The sequence below is a fragment of the Nesoenas mayeri genome (assembly GCF_963082525.1).
Source record: "Nesoenas mayeri genome assembly, chromosome: 2".
Lineage (NCBI taxonomy): Eukaryota > Metazoa > Chordata > Aves > Columbiformes > Columbidae > Nesoenas > Nesoenas mayeri.
In genome coordinates this window covers 41,304,968-41,332,876 of record NC_137543.1, presented here as the reverse complement: position 1 = coordinate 41,332,876, position 27,909 = coordinate 41,304,968, and positions in this window count along the sequence as shown.

Sequence of the window (27,909 nt, the reverse complement as noted above, 5' to 3'; positions counted from 1 at the left end):
TTACACATACACACCCACCCACCCACACACACCCACCTGGAAATGGTTCAAAGTTGTGTCAAGAGAGGTCTAGACTGGATGTCAGGAAATATTTCTTTACTGAGAGGGCAATCAATCATTGGAGCAGGCTTCCTAGAGAGGTGTTCGATACCCCAAGCCCATCAGTGTTTAAGAGGCATTTGGACAATGCCTTTAACAACATGCAACAACACTTGATCATCCCTGAACTGGTCAGGCAGTTGGACTGGGTGATCTCAGTAGATCCCTTCCAACTGACCTATTCTATGCACATGTGCACACACATCATACACACAACCTAGAGCAGGGACAGCAGTGTCAAAATTTTGCTGTTACCCTGAAAGCAACCGGTGTTAACTAATAAGAACTTTAAAATATTGAGACCTGTGTCTTCCCCCTATTATCTTGTTTAAATATATTGCAGCTGCTTACTTTCAGGCCATTACAATAACAAGACAATGTACTCTTAAAAATGCAAGATGACCCTCAAGCACAGTTGCCTGTTTTGCTTCTCTGCTAAGATCTCTGCATAATCTTCTGGATTCCCATCTTCCCAGCCCAGCTTCATGTCCCTTAGTTACTCCTGCTCCTCCTCTAATCACTTACCAGGAAGTTTCAGAAAGACCTGAAAAACAAATAAGTCAATTTTGTAGACTATTCCTAATGCTTGTGAATCTATTCCTAAAGGACAAATATGAAGATACAGATCTCCAAAGCCACCTATCTGGAAGTGAAGTCACATTGCTGATCTTTTACTATTTGCGCAAATCCAGGGGACAACAATTAGCCTTGCATGAAGGGTTCATTCTATCTTTTGTTCCGCAACACTTCACAAAGGACTTGAAGTGGTGCAGTTTGGTGGATAGGAGACAGGCGAAATACTACAGAGACCTGCATTTCTAATAATGGTGTTGATATCTTGGGCAACATATTCTCATTTCAGTTTTCCAGTCTGGAGGAAACACTTGAATGAGGCTTTTGGTCAAATAACTGAGATGAAAATGGTTCATGAAATTTAAGATAAGCCACCTCCTCTTTATAGCCAAAAAGTTTCCACCCTCATCTCAGCCAGCAGGAGAAGGTAGATGAGCACTCTTGACCAGCTTCAATGTGAAGTCAACTGCTTTCCTAATATTACCCCTGAGTGGTCTTTGAAGTAGTTCTTTCAGCCTTAAAAAAAAATCCCTTGAGGACTATCACAAAGCTTATTCATATGGGTGAACTGAGGGAGCAGCAGCCAGCAGCTGGGTGAGCGTGGATGGAGGAGGAATGGGTGGAAGAGTCACAGACAGTTCTGCAGTGATCGTCTTGTGGTGACCTGTACCTCTGCAAAGAAAACATTGTTTGTCTAACAATTGCAAGAAATAAAGTGCAGTAAAAGTCATAAAAGCAGAACACTTAAACTCCAAGTGCTTTGAGATTGTAATGTCCTCCATTATGATGGGTAATGTGAATTTTCTTTAACTGCATAAAAGGATTCACACTTTTAAAGGCTTTCATTAAAATATTTATGTGCTGTGCAATGGAACATGGATGGATAGAATTTGTTAATCTCAGCTTCCAGATTCTGCTTTTAACCAATTTGTAAGTTGTTCATAAAAATACTTCTGGGAATGTGGGTATGTCTTGTCTGGTTACCGTCATCAAATCAAAAGTCCTCCTTACAGATGGAGGACCTGGTTCCTGTCACTTGTGTTGCCTTGCTGTCAGTCTGCTGACATCAAACGAATGATTTCCAGTTTATAGCAACATGAAACAAATGACTCTGCCCAAAAACTGTGAATCCTCACTGTGACCACAAAGTGCATGACAAATTGACAATTGGGAAGTGAAGACTTGGGGTATCAGATGACAGAAATACATTTTTAAGCAGCCTAAAGATTATGGCTTTAAAATACTTAATATCAAGACATGAAAAGTCACAAATTCAAATAATATCACCAATCGGTCTGCCTCAAATTTTCCCTACCAGTGTGCCCGTACTATGCTCACATGTCCCATTTTTCACTCAGTGGTGTCATAAAAGACCAGAAGTTGACAGCCAGGGTCAGATCACTCAGCTCTGCCTCTGGCAGTTGTCAGAATGGAATATGTCACAAGGCCCCACTAAAAACAAAATATTCCCATCTGTCAAATCAGCAGCTCTGCCTGGGCCAAAAGAAGTCTTTCCACTCATTTGATTTCTGTGGTCTGGCATCTGCCAAGCGTTCAACCACAATTCATGGCCTGTGCTTATGGCATCTGGGAAATCTTCTGGCCAAAAACTGTATCTAGAACTGTTTAGTTTGCAAGATCAGATGAATTCTGTTTGGCATTAGATGAACATCGGGACAATTTATTTATTGTTACAAATGACGAAGAATATTTCTGACTCCTGTCAAGATGTGTCAATGCACTAAATAGGATATACTTTTCCAGTGAGTGTTAATGGGTTGTGCTGGGAATATGGCAAAGACCCATGGTCATGAAGTAGCCTTTTTTCCTTACCATGACTTTGGATGACCTTTTTGCTCTGTTGCTTTTCCTCTCCTTCCTTTTTCTAGCCACTTATACATAAATTTCTTATTATTTCACACCTAAACTTTTAACCTTTATTTCATTCCTTGACTTTACCTTATACGTCATATTAGGTTTGGTGCAAAGGGAAAAAGGACTTAGCAAGGCCCTTGGACAGCAGTTTTCATGTTTTGTTACTATGATAACCTGTGTTATAAATATTAGGAAGCAAACAGGACAAGCTCTCTACCCTATTGGCAGCATGTGCCTCATACTGGGAATGCCTACTCATGGGACCTTAGGAATCCCATTACCATTAAAATTCATAGCGAGATAGCTAAAGAATGGTGTCAAACTAATTTTCACCAGGGGCCACATCAGCCTCGCAGTTGCCTTCAAATGACTGAATGTAATTTAAGACGATATAAATGCAACTACTCCTCCCTGGTGTAATGCATCATATGGCTTTGGGATTATGTCCTATATGTAGCACACTGAGGATAACAAATCATTGTGGGTCTATTCTGCTCTTTAAAATATTCAAGAAATGTATTTTTATTTTTTTGTTTTGAAATATTATCAAAGGATTTTGTAGAAAAAGAGAAAAAACATTTTCAATATTATCTGTCAATTTGTTGCTAAATTTTGTTATCAATCTAAGTGTTTCCTTCCAAATTCTTTCTTCCGACTAATTTATTTTGACACATACTGAGCATGTATTGCCAGATTATCATTGTCACTGACAATGTTACTATTTAGCATTATACATCAACCCCTTATGTAAACTTTCTTTAGAAAGAACTTTACTGAATTAAATACTAATTACTTTCAATATTTTCTTCTTCCTATCAATCTTGCTCCATTTAATTATATTTATTTATTTACTTCATGTTGCCTCCATAGGATGTGACTTCTTCATCCCTCTAAATTTGTCATGACTTCACAACCAAAAGATTTTTATCTTGGCTGTTTGTCTTTCTGCTTGATATTCTCTCTTGTAAGTACCCGCATATGTTTTTGTTTCATCTGTAATCAGGCACATCAAAGTTGTTTCTCTCTAATTGGCAGAGCTGCAATTTGAGTTTTGTGATCAAATATTTGGATGCACTTCAGGATAAATGAAATAAATTGCTAGGGAGAAGCAATAGAGAAAACAAAAGCTATTATGGAATACAAACAGAGGCAACGAGTAGCAGAAATGCCATGTAAGAATACAAGGATGAATTGTTTGTACTCGTGAGCTAAAAGAATTCAAACTATATTCTTTTACTAAAGGAGATTTTGAATGGAAATTAATGTAGCTTTACAGGCAATGTGTCTTTTTAAATGGAAATCACTAGAGTGGTAAATATGCTACATATCCACCTCTATCCTTAAATGTTTTGCACAAAAGCCCAGCAAGCTGAATCATTTAAGATTACTGATGCACTCAAATAAGACAGCTCTTATATAAAAAACCAAACAGTAGTCATTCAGTGACAGCAAGAAAACAAAAAGAAGACCCAAAGTATAAGCCGTATCTCCCCTTAAATTGTTATTAATTTTACCCTTGAACTGAAATAAATTTATACTTAAATTCATGAAGTTGGAATAACATGTTTTGCACTTTCCAAGAGAAAAAACATGATATACAGCCTGTGGCTGATTATGGCCAAGTTCACATCACATTTGTATGGAAAACAGTTACTAAATGAACCATGCATAGAAAGAAAGAAATCCCTTAATTGGGCTGTAATTCTGGTTCAAGTTGGCTACTACAATAAGCAGTTCTCAGTGTTTGCAAGCCCACATGCGCCTGCTTTCAAGGTGCAGCCCTAAGGAAGACAGATAACACTTACAAGCACGTTAGATGAAATTCAATTTGATTAAACTAAAGTTGTCTTCTGCACAAAACGTTAAGGATTAGCTGAGCCCCATGCAAAAAGGAGTGAATGCAGCAGCTGAACTCCCATGCAGATGGAATTGGGACATGTCAAGAACTGTTACAGTTTTGCTGATGTCCAACAGGATTTAACCAGGAACTTTAGATTTTTGAGTTTTATTCCACTTTAAACCAACACAGACTATAGACAAATAGGTACGGAATGACAATAAGCAAGTCTGAGGAGTATGAGGAGTTGGAAACCACAAGAATCTGAGAGATCAGGTTGACAGAAGATAGAGAAGATTGTCTAAACACTTCCTGGGAAGGAGGAGTAACTTGAATGAAGCAGATATTTTTCCTTAGCCATGTTGTGGCTCTCGTATTTTCCTTCAGAATCAGATGAAGTTTCAGGCCTCTAGGTGTTACTGCTTCTCAAAAGGTGACCCAAAATTTCTGTAGAGAGTAAATACTGAGAAAAATCGACATCTAAGATGTGAGTCCTACTTATGAGAGTTCAGCATTATTTTCTGCTTAGCTGTGTGGGCTGTGATCAGGGTGGATCAGGTGGGCAAGGGAATCACATATTCTATGAAGCAGAGTTACACTGAAGATTCTGGTCCTGGAAGATGCCTGAGATGCATCAAAATGTTGGAGGGAAGGCTGGAGTGTGTGGCATACATTGAGAGGCTGAAATAAATGGATTTGTTCAGGCTAAAGGAGAGAAGGTTTTTGGGAGACATTAGTGCTGTCTGCAACTATGTAGTGGGTAGTTACAGTAAAGATGGAGCCAGACTCTTCTTAGAGGTTCACAGTGATCAGATAAGAGGGAACAAACAGAGGCTGTAATAATGAGAATTTGTGTTAGATACTAGGAAATATTTTCACTATGAGAGTGGCCAAACACTGGAGTGAATTACCCAGAGAGTCTGTGGGATCTCCATCCTTGGAGATATTCAAGATTTGATTGTATGAGGCCCTGAGCGACCTGCTCCAAAAAGCTTTGCTCTGAGCAGGAGGATGGAGAAGATGGCCTTATGGGTCTCTTCCAGTCTACACAATTTGATGAGTCTTCCTCTGATTGTCTGATTCTTTGCATGCAGAAATGGCCACTGCTCTGTAATGAAAATGCCAAACAGCTGCCATGATATTCCCCTCCCCTGCCCGCTGTGCTGTGAGATTGTGTTAAAGTTAGTGTACATACCATTTAGAGAATACTGATAGTGCACAGGACACAACAGAATAACTCATGTCATCTGTTTTTCTATTGTTAAAGATTAAAAATAAAACCATGTGAACATATATTATGTTGGCAGACTGAAAAACACAAATCGGTATTTTGTATTCCCTCACTAAGGTAATTATCAAGCATTCAAAAATAAGTAAATGGGAAAGGAGAAGAGAAAAAGATAGACAAAGCCCATCTTGCATCACACTAAATGGTAATTTAGAACCAATTCCCACACAGTTTATTACATTACCAGCCATCCTAGCCAAATCCTGCAGCTTTCAGCCTAACTCTGCACCTTAAAAAACTAAGAACTGATCTTCTCAGGAAGGTCCAGGAGGGATATAGGAAGTGAAAAGTCAGTCACAGGAACTGAAGAATGCTGTGTTCCCTCATAGACACTGTCATTCAGGAGTGAGGAGTGGTTAAGTCACTGCCATGACAGCCGTCTTCCCCACCCTTCCAGCAGCGCTTGCTGCCTGTGCAGAGGAGGGGATGGAGCAGGACCGAGGTCTACCTATACACTTCCAGTGTATGGCATGCTTGTGCTAACATAGCACATTGCACAGGAGAGGCAGCCAGGACAAAGGCCAGCAGTACTTTGATCTCCAGCTGCAAAAGGCTTCAACTCTCACCTGCTAGCACTCTAAGGAGTTTTGCCTGGTGAGCATGGGCAAAAATGGAATTTGTAGCCTTGTATATTTTCAAAGACATCTCCCTGACTTTCTGATGAAGAGCTAGTTTGTTCAAGGCTCAGGCCTCCAGTGTTCAGTGTTTCCAGTTTGTCTATTCTACCCAATTTCTTTTTAGTTAAAGAAACTTTCATTCAGCACTGCTTTTTCTTCTTCCCTTTGCTCTCCAATCTCTGTAGTCTCAGTACATTAATCATGTAGGATATGAGCCTAGTTTATGGTGAAGTTTCCTAAGTTCACAGTAGTGTATGCCAAGAGCAGACATTTACAAACAAACATCTTTGGAAGATTAGCCACCCATATTAATGTCATTCTTCGAAGGCTCGTCTCCAACTGCTGGCAGCCCACATGCTTCAGAGGCCATTAGATTTCTTGCTTCCTATCCAGCGATACAGCACACCACCACTCCCGTCTCAGGGACAGAGCCTTTGTCCTGCATACAGTGCTGCTTTTCTTTGAAATCCCAATCTCAGAAAATCACCCCTTATAGGGTAGCCAGGTCATTGTTCTTAGTATAGATACTATATAGACTCCAAATCCCTTCAAGCCAAAGGTGTATGGCAGAGCTTCCCATTCTTGGAGTCCCTCCTGCCCTTGTCCCCCTTCTGCTCTTTTCCTGCCTTTGACCCCTGTTTCACACACTGCTCCAGCCCTGTCTGGTCATGTTCCTTCAGCATCTCAATGCACTGGCTCTGTGAACTGATAACCTTGAACCTTTTCCTGAGTGGCAGTGATTGCCCCATGCATTGTTTTTCCCTATCAAGCAGCTGGTTGGCCACCCAGCAGCTGACATCAACAGCACCACAAATAAAAGGAGCAAAAATAATACCTGGATTAATAATTACTATGTCTGTCTCTAGTTAAAATGTAGGTTATACAAAATGGATGTTAGGAATCCAGGATTGCTCTCTGCAATTATAAAAAAATAAATATACCAATTCACAGGAACAAGTTAAGAACAGAAAGACCTCTTGTGGTCAGGAAAACTCTGACTTCTTGCTGTGAAACGGATTTGCAGTAGTTCTTAATGAAATAAAACACCTTGTTCCACCTTGGCTTTACCAGTTATGCTATGATGTAAAATGGTTCAGAATGGGATCTCATTTTCCCTGATTTGTGTTTGCTGCACAAGTGCTTATTGCAGCGTGAATATATAGTGAGAAGTATGGTCCTGCTTCAGGCTTTTTAATTTAAAGCTACACAGAGTCTGAAATCAGGGTAATTGATTTCTTTATGTTAGATTTTCTCTATTGAGCTTGGCATTAACAAGGTTGTTTCGGCATTAGTGAATATACTCTGGGTTTTTTAAAAATAATTTATTCTTTACCTGTCTCCTAAGAACCACTTTTCAGTACAGAAGACAAAAACCAGGTTTATGCAGACAGGCTGTTATACAAAAAGGTTAGAGTGAAGAGAAAGAAATTTTCTTTGACAAATTAATTGATATGTACTAACTAATTATTAATAAAATGTACTTTAATTAGAACTTACACATTTTCTATCTGGAAGTGTCACTTAAAGTAATGTAAATTCTAGTTAAATAAACCTTTTATGAACAATTAGGAATAAAATTTTCTGTTTCCCTGAGCAGAATAATGTATGCCTGCAATATTCATGTGATTAGTCCAAGCATGGGACGTGTTTTAGATACTTACATTTATTCCTTTCAGTACTATCAATTAAGTTGTTACTGTAACTGTTTAGCATATTGGCACTTTGGATCTAAAAACTGGTATGACCATAAAGCTAGAACTAATAAAACATTGCACATTAATTCAAAGGTAAGATTAGGTTATAAAAATGTACACAGGGTACTCGAAATAACATCTCTGTTTATCTTTTACTAAGATGAAGTTTTCTAGGCCCTTTTTGCAAAAGAAAATAATAATTATAGTTGGTAAAAAATTAATTTTTATCCTACCCTCTTCTTTCTCTTAAACTTAATTACATAACATGATGTTTATATTCCTGTTAAATTGTAGTGTTGTTTTATCTCACTAAGAGCTTTAAGGTTATACTTTCAAACGTGTTTTGGTAGTACACAGGTAGAACTTTACACTCATTTGCATTAAGATCAATGCAATTTAAGAATCGCAAAGAAAACTCAGGATGGTGAACTATGTTCATCTGAATTTGTTGAAAAAAACCCTTCAGTACCCTTGAAAAGAATTACTTTGAATGTGCTAGGAGTGTAAAATAGCTTGGATTTTTTTATTTTAATACACCTTCATGTATTTTCCTTGTGATTATGGCCATCTTATTTCACAGAGGTCTGAAATGAAGACATTGCCTGCAGCAGGTTTTAGACTAAGTAATTCTATACAGACATGCAGTAACACTCATCTAGCAAAATATAAGAACACATCTAGGAGTACTAGGAGTTATCTCTGCCAGCTTGGCTCCATGAGGTCTTATTTCTTTGTACATGGAGCCCATGTGAAAGAAATGGAGACATAGGAATTGTGGCAGAGACAGTCTTTGCATAAAATCTATGACCTCTGCATGTACTGAATCAGACTGTATTTGTTGCTCGGAAGAGGAGTACTCCCACCTCTTAGATGTCTTCCCAAGTACATTTTCTTCATGGTTTAATATCAGTGGGGACCACTGCTTTTGTAGGCAGCAAACCATCAAACTGTACAGTATTGCTGAGAACTTCCATCCTTGAAAAGGAGATACACTGCTGATAGAAAATTCACTAAAACTTCCAAATAGTTTGCCCTTATTGATCATTATTGTATTTTCTGTTAGGGTGAAGCTGTATGTGAGCTGTTAGGTGCTGATATGCAAACTAAACTGAAGAAGTACGCATCAACTGAATCAAGTATTATACATTTCCATAAAACATGCTTTCCAAATTCTTATTTGTTCCTATATTCTTCTCCAGTGCTTTCCTACATTATCAACATATTTCTTGAACTGGAGGTGTCTCAGTAGCAGTTACCACAATAATAAATACAGAAGATCCAAAAACATACTTTGCTGTTTAAACACTGGAAGACTTCATTAACTTTTTTTGCCAGCCAAATATCAGTCATCACCTGTGGGTTCATTTCAGGATGCCTTTGCAGATCATGTTCCCTATTGTGCAAGAATGGCCAGGTTTCGTCCTTCTGACTTTACACCTTCAGTATTTCTTGCTTTACTGATCAAGACATAATTTTGTACTTATTAAAATGTCTTACATAGTTCCACATATATTCCCTCAGTTTCACTTATTATCTACCGAACACATAAAAATGATGCCAACATAGGCTGATGAGATGTATTTTCTGGATGTTTGTGTTATTTGTTCTACTCTTTCATTGTTTTATTATCAGACTAACATGTTCTTTATCCGATCCAGATCAATGTCACATTAATAAGCCTGGAATTGACTGTGTCATTCAGTTTACTTGTTTCCAATTTCATAAAAATTTAGTCTTTCAAATTTCTAAAACACATTTTAAGTCAACATTAATTATTTAGAGAGTTCTTAAGCATTTTTGAAGGTCATAAATGAATTTTTTCATATCTACTATTTTAAAAAGTCTAACATTTATTGTTTTAGCTTACTATAATCTTTGATTAGTGTCATTATTTCAGAGGAGAGGAATTAATGACCTATATTGCATCAACCACCAAGCAGGAAAGTTTAGCAAATACTTCTGCTTATTCTGCATCACTATTGACAATTCTACTATGTTCCTAATAATATGTTAGAAGTATTGTTAGAAACCTTCTCGTCGTCAGTTCTTGTTCTACTAGATAATAGAAGCCTGTATTAACAGGTTTCTCCTCAGAAAGGTGTTCTAATACGGTAATTAAGACATTACTCAAGAGTTGAAACAGGTGATGGAGCTTTTTAAAAGTTTGAGCACACGATCTCAATATAGTAATTCATAATGTTTTAATTCTGCAATAAGCCTGCAGAAGCTATACTTGCCTATGCTCCTCTAACTCAGCAAAAACAACGACTTATGATTTAGCTTAATCCTCCTTTAGCTGCCTTCTGCACTAAATAGAATTTGTTACTGTAGCTGAGCTGATCTGCAAGAACTCTTCTGGTTTTGAGCCGTCACAATCTCACTAAGGTCTCTTCCTCCATATTAATAATTTGCAGATGTTTTAGCTAGAGGAAGACAGCCCTGATGAAAGCCATGGGTGAAGGAAGTACAGCTACAGAGAAGCAAATGACAAAATAGATGAAAGAATGTATACACAGAGAAAAGTAGGAAGACTTCAGGAAGTAGCTGAAAGAAAGAGCCAGGCAAATTGCACGGCTCCCCTTTGAGCAGCAGGATGAAAGAAAAATCACAGGAGAGCATGTTGCCCTGGAGTAAGAAAAATAATAATGAAACACTAATGCTGAAAGAAATAACAGGTGATGAGAAAAGGAAGAACACTTGGTACTTCATAAAACTACTTTCAGCCTCTGCAGTTCTGCCTAAGTCATTTTATATGAACGTTGATCATTTCAAATTTCTTATAAAGCTCAAGAAAACAAGACTTTGGGGTAATTAATGTATACATATAAAGTGACAGCACAGATCAGTTGAAAGTACGAAATAACATATGATCAGACTTGGCTTCCTACTCCCTGGCTTCAAATGTCTCTACAGCAGTGAAACTTTGAAATCCAAATAACAGAGGATATCAGACTCCTTTAACTGTTGCTTAAAACAAATGTCACTTTCCAAAAAATCTTGTGAAAGGCTTTTCTCTGTGAAGACTTTGTCAGAGAACATCTGCATTTCTGCTGCATCTTATTTTAAATCACATAAATTTCACTGGGACCACCAGAGGGAATAGGCGAGGATCAGTCAGCTGCAGCCAAACCGCTTGGGGTAAGCTCACTTTGACTCATGAAGATTGTAAAATTAAGTATGCAGGTATCATCTTTCTTGAATGCCTTTGTTCCACAAGGGAATGAATGAGAATACAAAGGAGAATAGCCCTGGATTTTCCATCAGTGCTATTTAAAGAACATTGTTTCTTTAAGGTCTTCTAAATCAGTTAGACATCACACAAGATGAGGTTTCCAAAGAAGGAATGTGTTACAGTCCTTTTACTTGGGTTGTGAGGTCAGATGCAGGAGCAGCTCAGAGGACAGACAACAGTCTTATTACCAAAGCCCATCTATGGATGTGCAGAAGGTACTTTAGCAAAATCCTTTCTCATCAACGAGTCTTCTTGTCTGGGCTGCCCTTGGGTCTAACATATATGCCTGGCAGGAAATTTCTGGAATACTCAGCCCTAATTAGGAATTTCAAGAGGCTCTCTATATCAGGAGTGGGCAACCCCAAGATGCATTTGACAGAAAACCTGTGCTTGATAATACAGCACAGTACAGCTGACAAATAGAAAAGCCCTAGAGCTGACAAGTAGAAAAGTTGTGAGCATATTTGGGATCCAGCAAGGAACAATACACAAGTCATGTATAATGCTATTGGTGCAGTTATTTTTCCTAAACAGATCCTGAGTGAAAAATTATAGACAAAAGGAGAACTTCGTTGTTTCAGAATGATCCTGTATGTGGCTGCTTCTGGTGGGTACTAATACAGACTCACACTGCGATGACACAAACAGAAGAGTTATTTCGAGGATGGTGTATATAGAACTGCCTCAGAGGATGCTGTATGCAAATAGCCAAGTGTTGGTGACCAAATCTGCTGTTATGTGACTTTTCTTCACAGACCAGGATAGGCAACACTAATTTGTTTGATGACAAACTACATCACTGGTGCAAAGCAGGCAAATCTGCTCTCAAGAGTAAGAAAATAAAAATATCCACCACATAGCAAGAGGCAACCTCATAGCATTAGGCACCCCAATGTTGGTTGCCTGCTTGAGAACAGGATGAGAGGAAATGGCCTCAGGTTGCACCAGAGGAGGTTTAGATTGGATATTAGGAAAGATTTGTCAGGCATTGGAACAGGCTGCCTGGGACGTGGTGGATTCACCATCCCTGGACGTGTTTAGAGGACATGTAGATGTGGCGCTTAAGGACATGGTTTAGTGGTGGACTTGGCAGTGTTAGGTTAATGGTTTGACTTGATGATGTTAAAGGTCTTTTCCAACCAAAACTATTCTATGATTCTATGTGTCCTGGTCTCATTGCACTGGAAAACACCTGCAGTGGAGGTAGGAGTATTGCAAAGGGCTTGCCCTAGGGCACCTTGCATTATGTTTGAGCCTCAGCTCCAAATATTATCCCTGCATGGCGTGATGTGTACTGGAAGAGCAATGAACAAGAATGTTCTTGGATGTCTGGACTAGATTTCTATCCTCCTTTGTTTTAAGAGGTGCTGTTGGATAGCAGAGTAAATCAGGTGGTGTCTCTTGGGACTGTAGGATACTGCAGTATGGACAGCAGACAAATGATGGTATACTATATGGTAAAGTGCAGGAACTATAGGTTAGGTGCCACGAGGAATGGTATCCCAGTCTTGGTTGTGACTGGGAGCTCTGGGGACTGAAATAGACGTAAAAGGCTGGTGAGGATGAATTTCTGGGTTTTACTCCAGAAATGGCATTCAGGAGCCTACTAAAAGGGAGTGGTTGGTGCCAGACTGCAGGGAAAACCATAGAGCACCTTCTAGTTTTGCCATAGGCATAATGCATGGCAATTTCATCTACAAAATTCTGCCCAAGTCACATTCCTTCTTGTCCGCAGGGTCTGAGTGACACCCAGCCTTCATGGATCTATATTGCTAGAGCTTTATCAGAAAGTTATGATTGCATGAAAAATATACAAATTTCCAATATTCAGTCTTCCTCTTCTGTCAGGCTGAGGAAGGAATAAAATGTTCCCTGCTTCATCATTTATTCTGTATAGCGTAATCATGAATACAGAAGGCTTCTTCATCTTTGTACAATGGTAATAAGAAATGGTACAGCTTCTACTATCTTTCTGTACATAGTCTTCTGGCACTTAAAATGGCTCATCATACTGGTGCAGAAGAGCACTAAAATTTCCTATGATGTTATATTTGTCTACTTATAATTCCTTATTCTCAGAGACAAAGTATAAATGGAAAATTCTGTTTCAAACCCATATAGGATCATTGTAATGACTTATGAAAACAAGTTCAAGTTTTTAGCCTCCCATGCACCACAAATGTTTCTGCAAACTGTAAGAGGAGACTGTAAATAACACTCTTGTTTTCCATTTTTTTTTTTATACAACTGCTGGTGTTAGTGTTATTAGAATTATTATGAGCACAGTTGAATCTCTCCTGTTAAGATTAGGCTCATAGATATTTGAAATTAGCTCTATTAATATTTGACATCAAATAGAAGAAAAAATGTGACTCCAGGAATCCAGGTATGCATAGCAACATCACAGTTTTTAAAATACTGGTAGACATTTTTTTCTTTACAATATCATCCCCTGTCCCATAAAAACCCCCCAAAATATTTTGCCAACTGGCTTCTACTGTATGACATGAACAGATGAAAAATTAAACAGAATGCTAAGTACACATGATGTACTTTTCCCCTGCTTTTTTTTTCAGGTTAAATTCTTCATTAATTTATAGTCTGCAGGAGATTCTTGCAATGAATATGTAGGTTAATGAAGAATTTCCATTAATGTGTACTCATATTAAATCTGACCTTCTGTACCTATTTTTAAATAAGCAAATGAATTCACTGCTCAGACTTATGAAGAACTAAGCAGGTAAGTTTGCCCCACCGTGGGTGATAAAGCTGTAGTTACTACCTTCAAAAAAGATTGTGTGTTAGTAGAGTTTGACTATCAGATGCTGTTAAATCTAGAATTTTTATTTCCAGGATTCTACAATGTCATTCCTGCTACTACTTTATTCTAATGCTGGGATAGTTTCCTTGCTTTATTTGGCTTATGCAATGCAAAAGAATTAAAATCAGCCTCCAAATCCAAGACAAGGTTTCTGGCTTTCCTATTTTGCACACTGGTTCTCAGACAAGAGGTACAACATGAGCCAGAACAGTCTCTGCCCCAGCTTTGCATGGGGACGTGAGAACTGGTGGACCCTACACAGGTCCTCCAGCAGCTGCTGAATGCAGTCAAGTTCCTGGAGCCTGTCATGAACCAAACACAGAAGTGAGCAATTAACTATTCCCCATTGTGGTTTGGGGACAGAAAACAAATGTGTCTGGAGAGATGAGTGGTGCTTCGGTGCCTGGAAGCAGCCTCGACAGTGAGCTCAATTATAAGTACACTGGTGGGGACCAGGAAGGTTAGTACAGAAGCCGGCGTGCACAGCTGCAGCTTCAGTCCCAGGGCTGTTTCCTACTTTAAAAGCTGGAAAAATCTACGTGATTTGTTTAAAATACTGCAAGTTAGGTGTTATAGAAAATCCACCAGTATTTCAATCAGCTTCTGTTATTATGTATTTACCCATTTGAAGCATGACTTTTTCCCGCTAGTGGCAATCAATTAGTGTCTTTGAGAAAGCTATTGCCTAGACTAAATTTTACACATGCCAGCTTCGAATATCATTCCCAAGGAAAGACATATGCAGATGTTTTCCTATGGGTGCTGAGTGCTACTAATGCATTGAAAATTCGTGATTTGTCAAGTCTGATGAAGATGTGAGGACATGTTAACAGAAAACCTACATAAACAGGATGAAATAGGTACTTTTAAGATAGGAACTAGGCATAAATCATCACTATATGAGTCTATACAGAGGCTCAAATGCCATTCTGGACAGAGATACTTTCCTGAACTGTAGTCTACACCATATGTTTTAACTTCAGATACACATTTAAGTGAAAAATGGTAGACGTGAGTTTTTATAATCTAAGACCTTGTGCTACAGTTTCCATAGTTTCTCAGCTTTCCTTAAATATCAGTGGTAGGTTGCTCACTAACAGCCTAGTTTGAATCTGATTTTACAGTTCTTGAACTAGGTTTGGAAATGGCTGGACAAAAACTTATTACTTGTCTCAGGCAATCAGAATAAACCATAACAACGGATGCTTTAGTGGCTTTAAAATCTGACTATTTAATTACTTTAAGAACACCATAATACACATTGATTAATAATATTTCCTTTCCTGCAGTGCAGTACATTGTTTAGATACTTATTTTTATTTCATCCAAGTATTTATTCTTGTTCAACTTGAATGAAAACCTACTGCAGTTAGGCTATACAAGAGAATGTCTATACATCTAGCAGGAGAATAGTTATAGTGGAACAAAGGGATTTAAAATTGCTGAGAATTTCAAAGAATAAAATCTTAACACAAATGCATAAAGACTTTATAAAAGCAGTGTATGCATAACACATCCAGATGTTAATGCATAATGACTGCTAGCGGGTGATAGTGAAATACAGCCAAAGGTCAGGAAATAAGCAATGAAAAGGTATGCCTAAGGTTTAGGAAATTTCTGTAATTTACATTTCAATATCTTTCATGTCAATGATGAAGCTATATTTTAAATGTATAGATTGACAACTTGTGTGTGGGCTTTGGCATGACCAAGTTCATCTGTTGGTTACCACCAGGATATTGCTTGGAACCATCATTCATCAAAAGCTGGTGTGCCACATCTCAGTGGAATAAGAAACTTTGCCTCAGTCTCAGATACTGTGGCACTGAAATAATATATTTTTCTGGGCTGTTGTTCAGACTGAAACAAAACCTAGTGTGTGACTCTAAAACTGAGTGCACAAAAGGGAAAAGTGAATTTCTCAGCAAGATACCAAATTGCTGTGAAGGAAATTAAAAGTCAAGAACAAAGACCAACAGTCAAAACTTAGAAGAACAAAATAAAATGCAAAACTTGAATTGGAGAAACACTTCCTGAAGTTTCTATAGAATATTAAGCGTAAGTCTTTTGTTTTCCTCCTGCTTCTATCAGTTATAAAATCAGATTAAGAAATGAAATTAAACAGTGGTAAAATATGCAAGGACCAGAGTACTCCTTTCCAGATACCATAAGAAAATTTAACATGCATCAGGTCCCATGCCTATTTGTCTAACCTGTTTAACACATTGCTATGTCAGTGATGGTTCGATTGTGTAGGCCACTGTAGAAAGTGAAGGAAGAAATATTTTATGTATGCACATCGCTTGGTGAATTGTTTACCTGCACTGAGAATCTGAATAAAAACTTCTTTATTCAATATTAATCTGGTTGTCATTTTCTCACTCATAGGGAACACGTTACATTTTTCATGAGTTTATCTCAGGTTGCCAAGGTGACATTTAATTTTTCACCTCACCATTCCTGGACTAATTACATTTCTGTGTGATAACACAGTCCTGATTCCTCTACAATTCTCTTCCTTTCGGGTACTACTCTTTTCCCCTTTGGTATGACTGGCTGTTGTGTTTCCATGGAAACAGGAAGGCAAAAAGCATTTTGTAGAAAGGGTACGAAATTCTACTGAAGTTTGTCCCACTTTCTTGCTTTTATTTTCTCATCCATTAATGGGCTTTTACTGGGGCAGCCTTTGGGAAAGGGAGGTCATCAGCAGTTCCTCTCCTTGCTAGAGTTTTTTTTTTCTTCTTGTAGGCATTGGCTGTCACCTGCACAGCACTAGTGCCTGGCATTTGTCCTACAACCAGAAGGTGGAAATTTTTTGAATTAATAAGCCTATCACTGTTTATGAAGCTCTGCTAGTAATTCTTGTGCACCTCATCAGCCATCATGCAGATCTTGTGCATTGCCCAGTCTCTGCTCATCATGAAGAGTCAGGTTTACCTGCTGGTGTGTGTTTTTTGTTTTTTTAATTTCTGTATAAAAGTCTACAGAATTGCTAGAAATCTTCGTAGTGTAATCTGTATAGCTCTTAAAAGGTAATTAATGCTGCTGTAAATTCACTGCTTTCAAACAGATTCAGGAAGGGGATATATTGCTTTTAAGTACTTGATAAATTTAACATTCACAGTCAAGTTTGTTTCCTAGTTTGATTGTAGAATAAGTCATGGGGAACTGAAGACATTTTCAAAGTCTTATAACAGGGTAAATAGCACTGAAGGAATAAAGTGGTATATTTTGTTAAGAAGAGAAATATCATGGTGTGTTTATTCTTTCTTCAAAATAGCTGCATTAAGTGCAAATAGCACATTAACACTTGAGCCCTTTAATGTAAAAGCCTGGTTTATATTTTAATTTTAGTATCCAAATGTCTACAAAGGCATCTATTAACTTAGGCATATATTGGAATGTGTGCCATTTTGTGCTTAGCTTAGGTTTGTTACTTATTCATGTTAACAAGAACTTTATTTAGACTAGCAGTAGAAGAGTGACCAGTGAACCACTAAAAAATGTGGAGTTTTTTCATGTAGTTATGCTCTTAATTGGTCTTTCCCTTGCTAAAATTAACCTGGGTTCAAGATTCTATGTAGTGGAATCAAGCACTAACAATGATTGTGATGAATACTGTAATTTACAACTAAACAGAAGTATTTTACAAGTAGGAGGATACTATAGGATTTCCTAACTAAGGCATTGCCTGTTGGCTTGTTTTGGAAATTATATTTTAACTTTTATTTCTGCCTTTGAAAATGTATGAACTTGGGAAGGTGGGAGGCCATAAAAGAGGGAATTATGTGTTCTGCTGTAAAATGTATTATCCTGTGTCCACCATCCTGTGCACAGAAGGACCACGTTATTCAAGCTTTATTAAATGATGAGGAAGAATATCTAATAATCACAGAGTGTGCATCCAATAACTATTTTTGAGGCTATTATATTAATATTGACTACTAAATCTCTCATATCTGGGATTCTGTTCCTTCGTAAATAGCATAATCATGTGATTCATCCCAGTATGATTTTACCAAAACAGTTGCAACTTGTATACACTTTACTTTAGATGACTTCTAACTGTGGACTGTCAAATGATTTAAAAAATTGAGGTGATACAACTTCACACATTTGACTTACTAACACAGATATTTCCTGCTCAATTGTTTGTCTCTTTCTTTTGATAGAGCTGCTCTGGTAGGAATAAAATGATTCAGGAACATCTTCATGATCCAAAGCAGCAAAAAAGTAGAAGTTGAACTATGCACGTTTAGCCCACTGTGTTCAGAAAAATCTTCATAAATTTTGAGAACCTCACAGATTTCAGTTCTAATGTTTATTCAGTTGAAAATTTTCAGGGACAATCCATTATTCAGTAGCCCCTGGTTTTAAAATTGCAACAATACTTTTTGAAGAGGAAAAACAATAGTGTGGGACCTAGTAGATGTTTGAAAAATGAACCGTTGAAGCAAAGGGTACACAAACAGCCCAAACTGTTCAAACACATTGGCAAGTAGTTGCTAATAACAAATACATTTGCAAAATACTATTTGAAATTGCGATTTAATTTGATCTCCTGATAGTAGCACAAACTAAGAAGAGTAAGGGAAGCAAATAGACTACCTGAATTTAAACTCATTTTGGCTTGATGAACAACGTTCCTTCTGAAAATGTGTTGGCTAAATGCTAAGATGCACAATAGCATTGTACTCTTTTAATTATGCATTTATTCATTAAAGTTGTCACATTACAGACATGGGAAATGCCATAGTTCTAATGACGGAGGTGGCGCAAAGTGGGAATCTGCACATGGCCATATCCAAGGCTTTTGGTCCTGGCTTCACAGGGGCAGTTTCTCAGGCTGGGAAGGTTGCCAGTCCCCTGCTGCTTTGGTCTTTCTGCAGCAACAAGTATCTGCAGGCTGTAGTGTACTCTCGTTTTTTTTTTTTTTGCTGAGAAATGGGATCACTAGTTCACCTTTACAGAATCCACTGAGAGGAAACCCTAAGTCATGGGGAAACCTGGCATGGACCTGAAGAACTAAGGTAGAGCTGAAGCATTTCTGAGACAGCTGATCCATTGAGTTCACTCTGTATACTCCTGTATGAAATTAATCTTAATCCTATGGAGTTCAAAATCACCTATTTCAACAAAGATCTGAGGCAAAAATACACATTAGGTAAAGTGAGATTATTATTTTTTTTACATTAACTGCAGCTAAAATGTTAGTGTAATATCATCCATCAGATATGGTCAACAAGGCACACTATAAACCTCTTTTTGTGAAATGTACTCTCTTTACCACATGGCTTATGTTTTGTTACATGGGATGCATCATCATATGTTTCAAACAGTGGTTTTCAGGATTTCGTCCGTTATCTCACATACGGAATTCTGGTTTTGAATTTAAGCTGTGTTGTTTCGTTTGGGTCTGTTTGTTTTTGTTTTTTAATTCAGATCGAACAGAAGCTTTTAACAAAACACTACTGGTCACTTTCTCATTCATAACTTGGAGATACTGTAAAACTTTGACATTTTTAAACAAAGTTTTTAAGAGAAAAATGGAGAGCCTTTGATAAGGAAGCTGCAATATGCTTGCTAAAAGATGAACAAAGAAAAATTGTTTGTCTTTGAGGAGAAACAGTACTCCTTGGCCAACATTATATTTCTATTCTTTCATTCTTGCAAAGAGCAGAAAGAAAAATATTCTTCTAAGAGTGTCTTCTGTTTCTGAATGAGACAAATCTGTTCTTTTACAGAAGTACAGAAGAAGAAATTAAAGTTAGTAAATGCAGTAGCTAGAGATGGCATGTTTAGCTTCTCTGAGATTGTAATTTTTCGAGAGTCCATACTTTAAGGAAAACTGTGGAAATTAGTAAGTTTTCATAGTATGGCTAGGACTGTTAAGCCATATGTTCATCAAATTTATGTACAAGGTTTGTACTTCCTTGTGCTCCATCTAACATCTTTTAAGCAAAATATTGTCTAGAACAAAATCATTAGCTTGAACCACAGGGCAATATGGAAATAAAAGCTACCGAAAATGATAGAAAGTAACATTTGTATATTTAAACTTTGATGTGGGGTGAATTTGCTCTTTGTTTTTCTTCATCTACAGCTTAGGGATGTTATTGTATATTATCTAATCTTTTATTAGGCTAAAGTCCATATTTAGGTGGACTGTATTTGTCTTGTGTCTGTGTTGCAATTCACAGAAGCAATACCTTCTCTTGAGGAAGATAGAGAAAAATCCTGTGCTAGTAGTTTAAACCCGGAATTATTACTGTGGTGTTACTATGCCTGAAAGAAAAATCCTATTCAAGTGGCAGATGCTTATGACTCTACTATGATAACAGTTCTTCCTTCTTTGTAACTCTGTATTTTATACAAGATTAAGTATCCAGAAGAGTCTAACCCTACATGGATTGGCTCTCCAACTGCTTCTCCTGTTAATTTTACAACTGGATCTATGTGTGCTGCCCCTCCAGCTCACACACACATATTGTGGTATCCCATGCTTGCTCTGGATCCTGGACATGGCTTATTGCCTGTGAGACCTGGGGTCTCATCCAAACCTCTTTAAATTATTGAAGAGACTTTTACTCACTTGTATAATTTCTGGATCAGTTGTGAAGGCTCCTAATCATACTACAATATGCTAAACCCCATGTCTGAAATGCAAAGAGTGGGGTTTAAACCCTTGAGTAACTTTGATTCGCTCAGCAATGTCTCCTAGTCACATAAGTCTGGTTTTAGACATTTTATACTTAGAATTGTTTCTTCATAGCAGAATCTCAGAATATGCATTCCTATACATTCCAAACAGACCATTAATCCTTTGCTCTTAAAAAGATGCCTAACTAGGTATCCAAATTACATACGCAGCACTTGCAACTTGCCTTGTCTCACAGCAAGTTGCCCTCTGCTCCCCTTGCTGGTCCTTTATTTCAACAGTGCCTTGTGAGGACTTCTGCAAGACTGAATTGTACAGCTCCATTCCTACTTAAACTTGTTTTTAAAGGAAAACAATACATTGACTTCTGTGCTGCATACTGTTCCAGCTGGTTGATGTATTTTGTGATTTAATCCAAATTTAATCTGCTGCCCATGCACCTTAGCCAGCAAGTAGCCTGTATATACATTGGAGACTATTAATTTCACATATTCTGGTTCCACTCTGGATCTGTAGCCCTGATATAATGAGAACACTGGTTTAGATGTTTCCAACAATATCCTAGCCTACTACAGTTACTTTCAACTGTTCATAGATAAAGTGCAGGGCCAGCTACAGCTAAATTCATATTGAATAATCTCCACTGAAATGTATGGGACTGTTAATTCTGAACTATACATACATAAATGGTGGGATGAAGGAGTTATTCCAGAACTTATTGAATTGAGTACTTTATATGTTTTAACTGTCTAAATTTGTGCATTATTTCTTTATGTGCTATTTTTCTTACCATAAAGCATATTCTTGAATTTTTGAGAGAGACTTTATCCTACAGTCTTACTTCAGCATGGGATCCTGGGAGACCAAAACACATTTCTTGACTCCTAAAGCTTGTATAACCCTCCAAATTTTTTTGTAATAAATATGGTGATGAAACTTATTTATCTAAGATGTAATATTTGTAATTGTGCAGTTTATTTTTAGCATCTGTCATTTTTTATATCAAATAAACTATTTTCTATCAAAATTTTATTGGAAGAAAGTAAATGTCTTGGCTTCGTATTGCCTGGCATATTTTTTCTTACTTTTTTCTTTTGTCTTTCCCCTTACCAGATGCCGTCTGCCCCCCCCCTTGTCATAAATATGTCTGAAGCAATCTGATTTTTAACAGCACAGATTGTAATGCCCTATAAAAAGTATACAAGAGTAACAAAACCATTTAACATCTCTATTTTTGCTACTCTGCTTTGCAGCTTCATGCAGTATCCTTGCACAACAGAATCTGAAATAAAAAAAAAACAAAACTAATCCCTTTTAATAGTGCATATTTGGATTCCAACAGCAATACTATAGCCACAAAATGCAACAAGTACTCTCTGAGGACTTGTGGTGTATACAAAAGATAGCTTTTCATTTCCCCCCGTCAACAATGTTCAGACATATTAATATCAACTTATAGAATTTACATTATATTTCCAATATAAGGTTAAATTTCAACTTAAGTGCAGATCTTATGCTTCTGAAATGGTAATTTCACTTAAAATTATTTATGAAAAATTTTCTTTGTTTCTTTTCTTATGGGTAGTAAGAAATATAATGCAAAAGTATAAAATAAAGTACTAGATCTTAAATGGAGAAAAGATGGGGAAGCTTTCCTACTGACTGAAGTTTTCCAGAAGGGAAAAGTCAGATTTACTATTACAGAATATTTTTACAGGTAAGGGAAGTGTTTTCTGATCAAATATTATTCCTCAAAAATTCCAAGAAAATAATACTTTTGTGACTTCATCACAAAAATGGATAAATTTTTCTGTCTCAATCTCAAAATAATTTTCATTATTCTATTCTGATCAACCTGGCATTTTCTGAAAGAATTAAAAAGCCTGAAGTCATTCATGATAAATGACAACTGAGAACCAATTGCAAAGCAATCTAATCATTCATTAAATAAAAAGAATCATTACTATAAATAACAAAATTATTTGTCATTTCTGGTAGATTTTTCAAAATTATGCACCTCAGAAGCATTGCTAGTTTGGTCTAGAGTAACTTGAATATTTCAGTAGCAACACTTCAGTGATTCTGTAAAGCTAAGGCTAGTCAAAATCAAGTCAAAATATTTGGTATGATTTCATGAGTCACTGTTGTCAGAAATGAGAAAATGACCTAATAATTTTTCAAATCTGGGTCAAAGATCAATGGTAGATATAGGAAAAATATTTTTTGTCAGTGAAACTGAATAAATATATTCTCAAAAATGATGCTCTTCTGTTCAAAAGAATATATCATAGGAAAGAATTTAATCATTAACTCACAATATTGCCAAAAGGAATATGTGCGAGCAACAGTGACTGCGTTAATTCACATTAATATTTCAGGTCCATTATATAGTTCTACCATAAGAGAAGACTGCAAGTATTTGTCTTCACTGGTGGTATTAAAAAGTAAAATCCCTTCAACACAAAAATGAATCATTCATGCCTACGTTTTATTTTTTAAAACAAAAGTTGAATTACCTAGCTCTCAAGGGGTTATGAAGTATTAACCATGACAAAGTTAAGCAATGCTTCAACCATTTCAGGACCAGAGTCCAGCTCTTCTTACACTATTTCTTTCTTAGAGTCCTCACCAGTAGAACCAAGTCTTTTTAATAAAAATAAAATCCTTGCTAGGATATGCCAATATTAAACCAATATCTTAGAAAACCAAAGGCAATTAAAGATAAAGCTTATGACTTCAATGAGTAACTAATCATGGCTACTTGGAAACAACTTAATTTGAAGTGAACTGCAGTGTGCAGATACTGTGGGAGGATGCAGGCACTAGGGAACAGCAGACATTCAAGCTTTGACAGTTGTGCTTGAAACCCCCGTTGCTCAATTCTACCTGCAGCACAGTTCTGTTTAATCACCTCTGAGGGAATGTGTTTTATTTGTTTCAGTCCTGTTTTTCTTATCACATGCTTCAGAGAATTGTATTTACTGTCAGGTGTAAGCTATTATCCTTTTCCTATTGTATACATTATTATTTTGCTGTTTCCTTTCCTCTTTTCTTCTGACAATACCATGGGGAACACTGGTGACACTAGCGGGAACAGCATCTATCAGAAAACTGAAAAAAATCCAACAAACGCAACAAAATTCTGTATTCCAGCACAGAACTAGTGCGTTCACATCCTTTGTTTGTTGATGCTGTCTCTATCAAAGATTCTGGCTCGAATAAACTGTTAAAACTATTATTTGAGCGAGAACACAGGCTTCTTCAAACACTGCTACACTGTCCCATGCAAAGGGCAAGCAAGCTATATCTCCTCTGATACAGCTGCAACATTATAGGCAGAGGAAGACCATTCTTAAACAATGCTTGAGTAAGCAAACTCTGTATGGACATTGCTCTGAGAGAATAAATAACAGTATTACAAGCCTCTGTCTGCTGCTATATCAGTCTGTAGAACAGAAAGGATCATTTAAAGGCAATTTCTGGAGTGGGACAGACATTATGTGGACTTGTAGGAATTAACTTTCCCTTGCCTCTCTCTGAGCACTTCCGTAGCCTGGGCTGGGAATTGGTTGTGGTTGTCATTGACATGATGGGGAGAGGCAGAGACTCCCCAGGCAGTGGCTTTTCTTGTGGTGGCAGATGCTGCATGTTCTGCTGACTGCAAACTAAAATAAACCAGGGTAAAAGTAGCAAATAACAACACTGATAAAGAAGCCATGTGAACCCACAGCATCCTTGTCCTTATTCACTATATACTCCACTTGCTACATCAGTTTTTAATGCCTGGTGAAGAGTGACAGGTTGGGAAGCTATAACCACCAGAGAGCAGCTGTCCATTTGGCCATCCTCTTCTTTCATGACATGACACATCTAGAGGGTCTGACATGAAAGATCTAGAGGGTCTGGGGATCTTCAGTTGCATCTGTTTGTCTCATAGTGGGCACCAACAGAGTGAAGCAGCTGGTGTTGCAAAATGGACACCTGCACCAAGCATGGTGGGGTTTTGCTGTGGGCCAGCTCCTCTGTGGCCCCTGTGCCCAAGAATGGCTGCGGTGCTAGGTGTGTTGCTGGGGTGCCTTTCTGGTGGGGGTCTTCTGAGAACAACTGGCTCATGTGTTCCAAGGCACTTGGGGGTCAGCCAGAGAGGGTCATTGAGGAGATTCACACATCAGGAAAAAAAAAAAATGCTAACGGAGACCATGTATTTCTGTTTAGTTTACCCACCCCTCCCAGGTCCTGTGGGTGCAAAGTATAGCTTCTGGGGCTGCCTCAAGTCACTGCAGAGTTAGTGCTGAAGGCTGTGAACCAAGGTTTATTCTTATTTATACCTTTATGGTGTGAAACCCTCATGTCCAAGCACATATTATTCGGCACTCTCTCCTGAAGAATATCTTGGCAACAAGGATGGGGTATGATGCAATAACTGATTGCAGGTCTTCAGCAGCTGCCAGAAATATTTCCTGTCTCAGCATCAAAAACATAGTATCTAGACTTTTTTTCTTCTGGGGGTGGTGAGCAGCATGAGCTATTGTTTAAAAATCCCATGTATTGGATCTAAGCATTTACTGCTTCAAAACCTTATCATGTGCTCTACAGTTTAGGTAGAAGTTGATGTCTATGTTTCCTCAAGTAATGGTGAGCAGGTATACCAATGTCCCTCTGGGGTGGTGAAACATAATTATTTTATCAGCATGAACCCAGTTCTGGTTTTCATTTCAGAGCTTGCAAATCATCAGAGAACAGTGGCTTGCAGGTTGCTGGGCAAAGGGTCTCCTTATTATACTGAGAGTCCTGGAAATGCAGTCCTAAAGAGTTATAATTAATTGTCTCCACATTCTTACGAGAGGAACTCTGGTAGTGTTTATCATGTCCAGAAGTAAATTTTTAACTACATCAGTTGTGCAGAGGTTCGTTAAAGTTTTCTAAATATATACAGTGGTCTTTTTCCACTCATTAAGTTGAAGAAATGCTGCTTATAGTTTTGTTTTTAATAACGGTTTATGTTTTATGTCTTGTATGTGTGTTATGCAGAATTAGCAGCAATAAGAAAGCTCAATTAAAAGGTAATAACTACTATACTGTTTGAAGATTGCATGCTCATTTACAGTAGTCAAGACTGAAATCAGCCTGGAAACTGTTTACTCATCCTTTCTGTTTAAACAAAGTGGGAAGAAACAGAATTTTGCCAAGTAAAGAGAAGAAGGCAGCTTACTGTCATGCCAATCACCTTGACCACAGTGTATCCTGTGGAGGCAGCACTGAAACAGTCAGAAGAAGCCACCTAAGTTTGCTAGAAAAAGAGCATCAGGAGAAGTCTTCCCTGACACATCAGATGCATTTGAATTCTTGAGCACAAGGCCTGGGTAACAAAGTTGTCAAACACTCTGTCTTTAATCCAAACAGATTTCTTGATTACTCAAGTGGAAAATTAGTGGAGAGAAAGGGAGCGGTGTAATCATTGTAAGTAACTGCATAAGACCTTGTGAAGTTTGCAATCGATAATGTGCCAATTTACTTTCTAATTGCTTCGCCACAGCTTTTGGAAAGCTCTAATGTGTTGTATACACGTTATTTTCGAAGAGGAGTTGCATACGCATCATGAAGACAATAGGTTGTTAGCTGTGAGACATGGAGGTGTTCAGCTGTGCTAAATGGGAAGGACAGATGACTGGTTCCTTTTGTGACTGGGTATTCTCCTTTCCTCCTTTGGAGTTAGACTTTAGTTAACATGAAAAGGCTGCTTTTTTCCACTCTTTGAACATCTTGAAAATGAAAGCTATTACTTGAGTATGAAGAACATGCTCAAGCTCTCTTTTTTTTTTTTTTGCCCAGCTCTTTACTCTTACCGCTCTTGCACCTTTTGCAGTGAATTTTTACTTCTTCAAGGACTGTCATCCCTCCTGAGTGTCTTTTTCAGTCCCCATCATCTCATTGTTGAATTGTTCATCACCATCAGCTCAGCTAAGCTATTTTTCCAACTTTTTTGATTCTTTCCACCTTTTCCACTTGCCTTTATGGGCTCTGGCTGCTCCTGCATAGGGTGGCCACCACTGCCCCAGGGCTTACCCAGAAGTTGCAAGTGGCCAGTATGGGTGTTCTTCCTGTGCACACCAGTGCTCCAAAAGCCCCACTTGTGCCTCTTAGGTAACTTGCCTGATTTGTTCATTTTAGGACAGTGCTGCCTGCTTCTGTACCTCTGCATATGCTTTTTGCAGATCAGCTCCCATTTCCTCCTCCTCTTCCTCTTTCTACTCCTTCTCTTCCTTCTCCTCCCCATGAGCTTGTAATCTAACATTTGCCTTTCCTTAGTCTTTGCACAGCTTTGCTGCAGTTTCAGTTCTGTCTTTTCCATTAAATCCAGATTAAGCCCTAATATCTACCTGGATGTCTAAAAAAATTACAAAAATGCAATTTTGTAATTCTAACCTTGAGGAATTTGATGAAATCCAGTTTTGATGAAGTGACCTGGATAGGTTATATCAAATGGGTCTGCAAACCATCAGAAAGATTCTGTGTGAAGAGAGAAGAGGAAATAAATAACTCATACAACCACAGAAACAATACAGGCAGTGGTCAGATAGAATTAGCTTCTCAAATATATTATCCCTGTATCGAGTTGTCCAGCCATTCCAGAAAAGCAGGGCTCCAGGCTGGTAAGCTGTGAGGGAAAGAAGTTCGCTCTAATTACTTAGTAGTTCACTTTCTTAAGGAAACAGGGTTTACATGATGTCTTTGCATCTCTGAGTCTGCTCTTCAGCCTCACTTCTGGACCTGCTGCTCTGCTTTAGTCAAACACGGCAGGGCAGCTGCAGCCTTGGGGATATGAAGCTCCCCTAGGTTTCCTGGAAGTGGAATGCTGGGTAGAAGAAACAGCAAGAGAGAGACATGGTTTTAACGCCTCTGTTGAGAGAAAAACTGCTGGGCAAACATAGTGTTTATCAGAATTATCTCCCAAATTCATGACAGAGTGTCTGACTGCAGAAGATACTGCTGTGGGGCTTCATGCTCTATAAGAATCAGACAATCCAGCCAGAGGACACAAGGAACCCAGCTTTTGTCTGGTCTACCTTCCACAGAATTTTTTACTTACTAATTATAGGACTTCTCCAAGCACATGGTTGTGAAAGCGTGAACCGCGTGCTGTGTCTTCAATTTTAAAGGTGTGTGCTTGGCAGAGCCCTTCTCTGTGTTTTCTGATGTTTAGAAAGTGTTTTT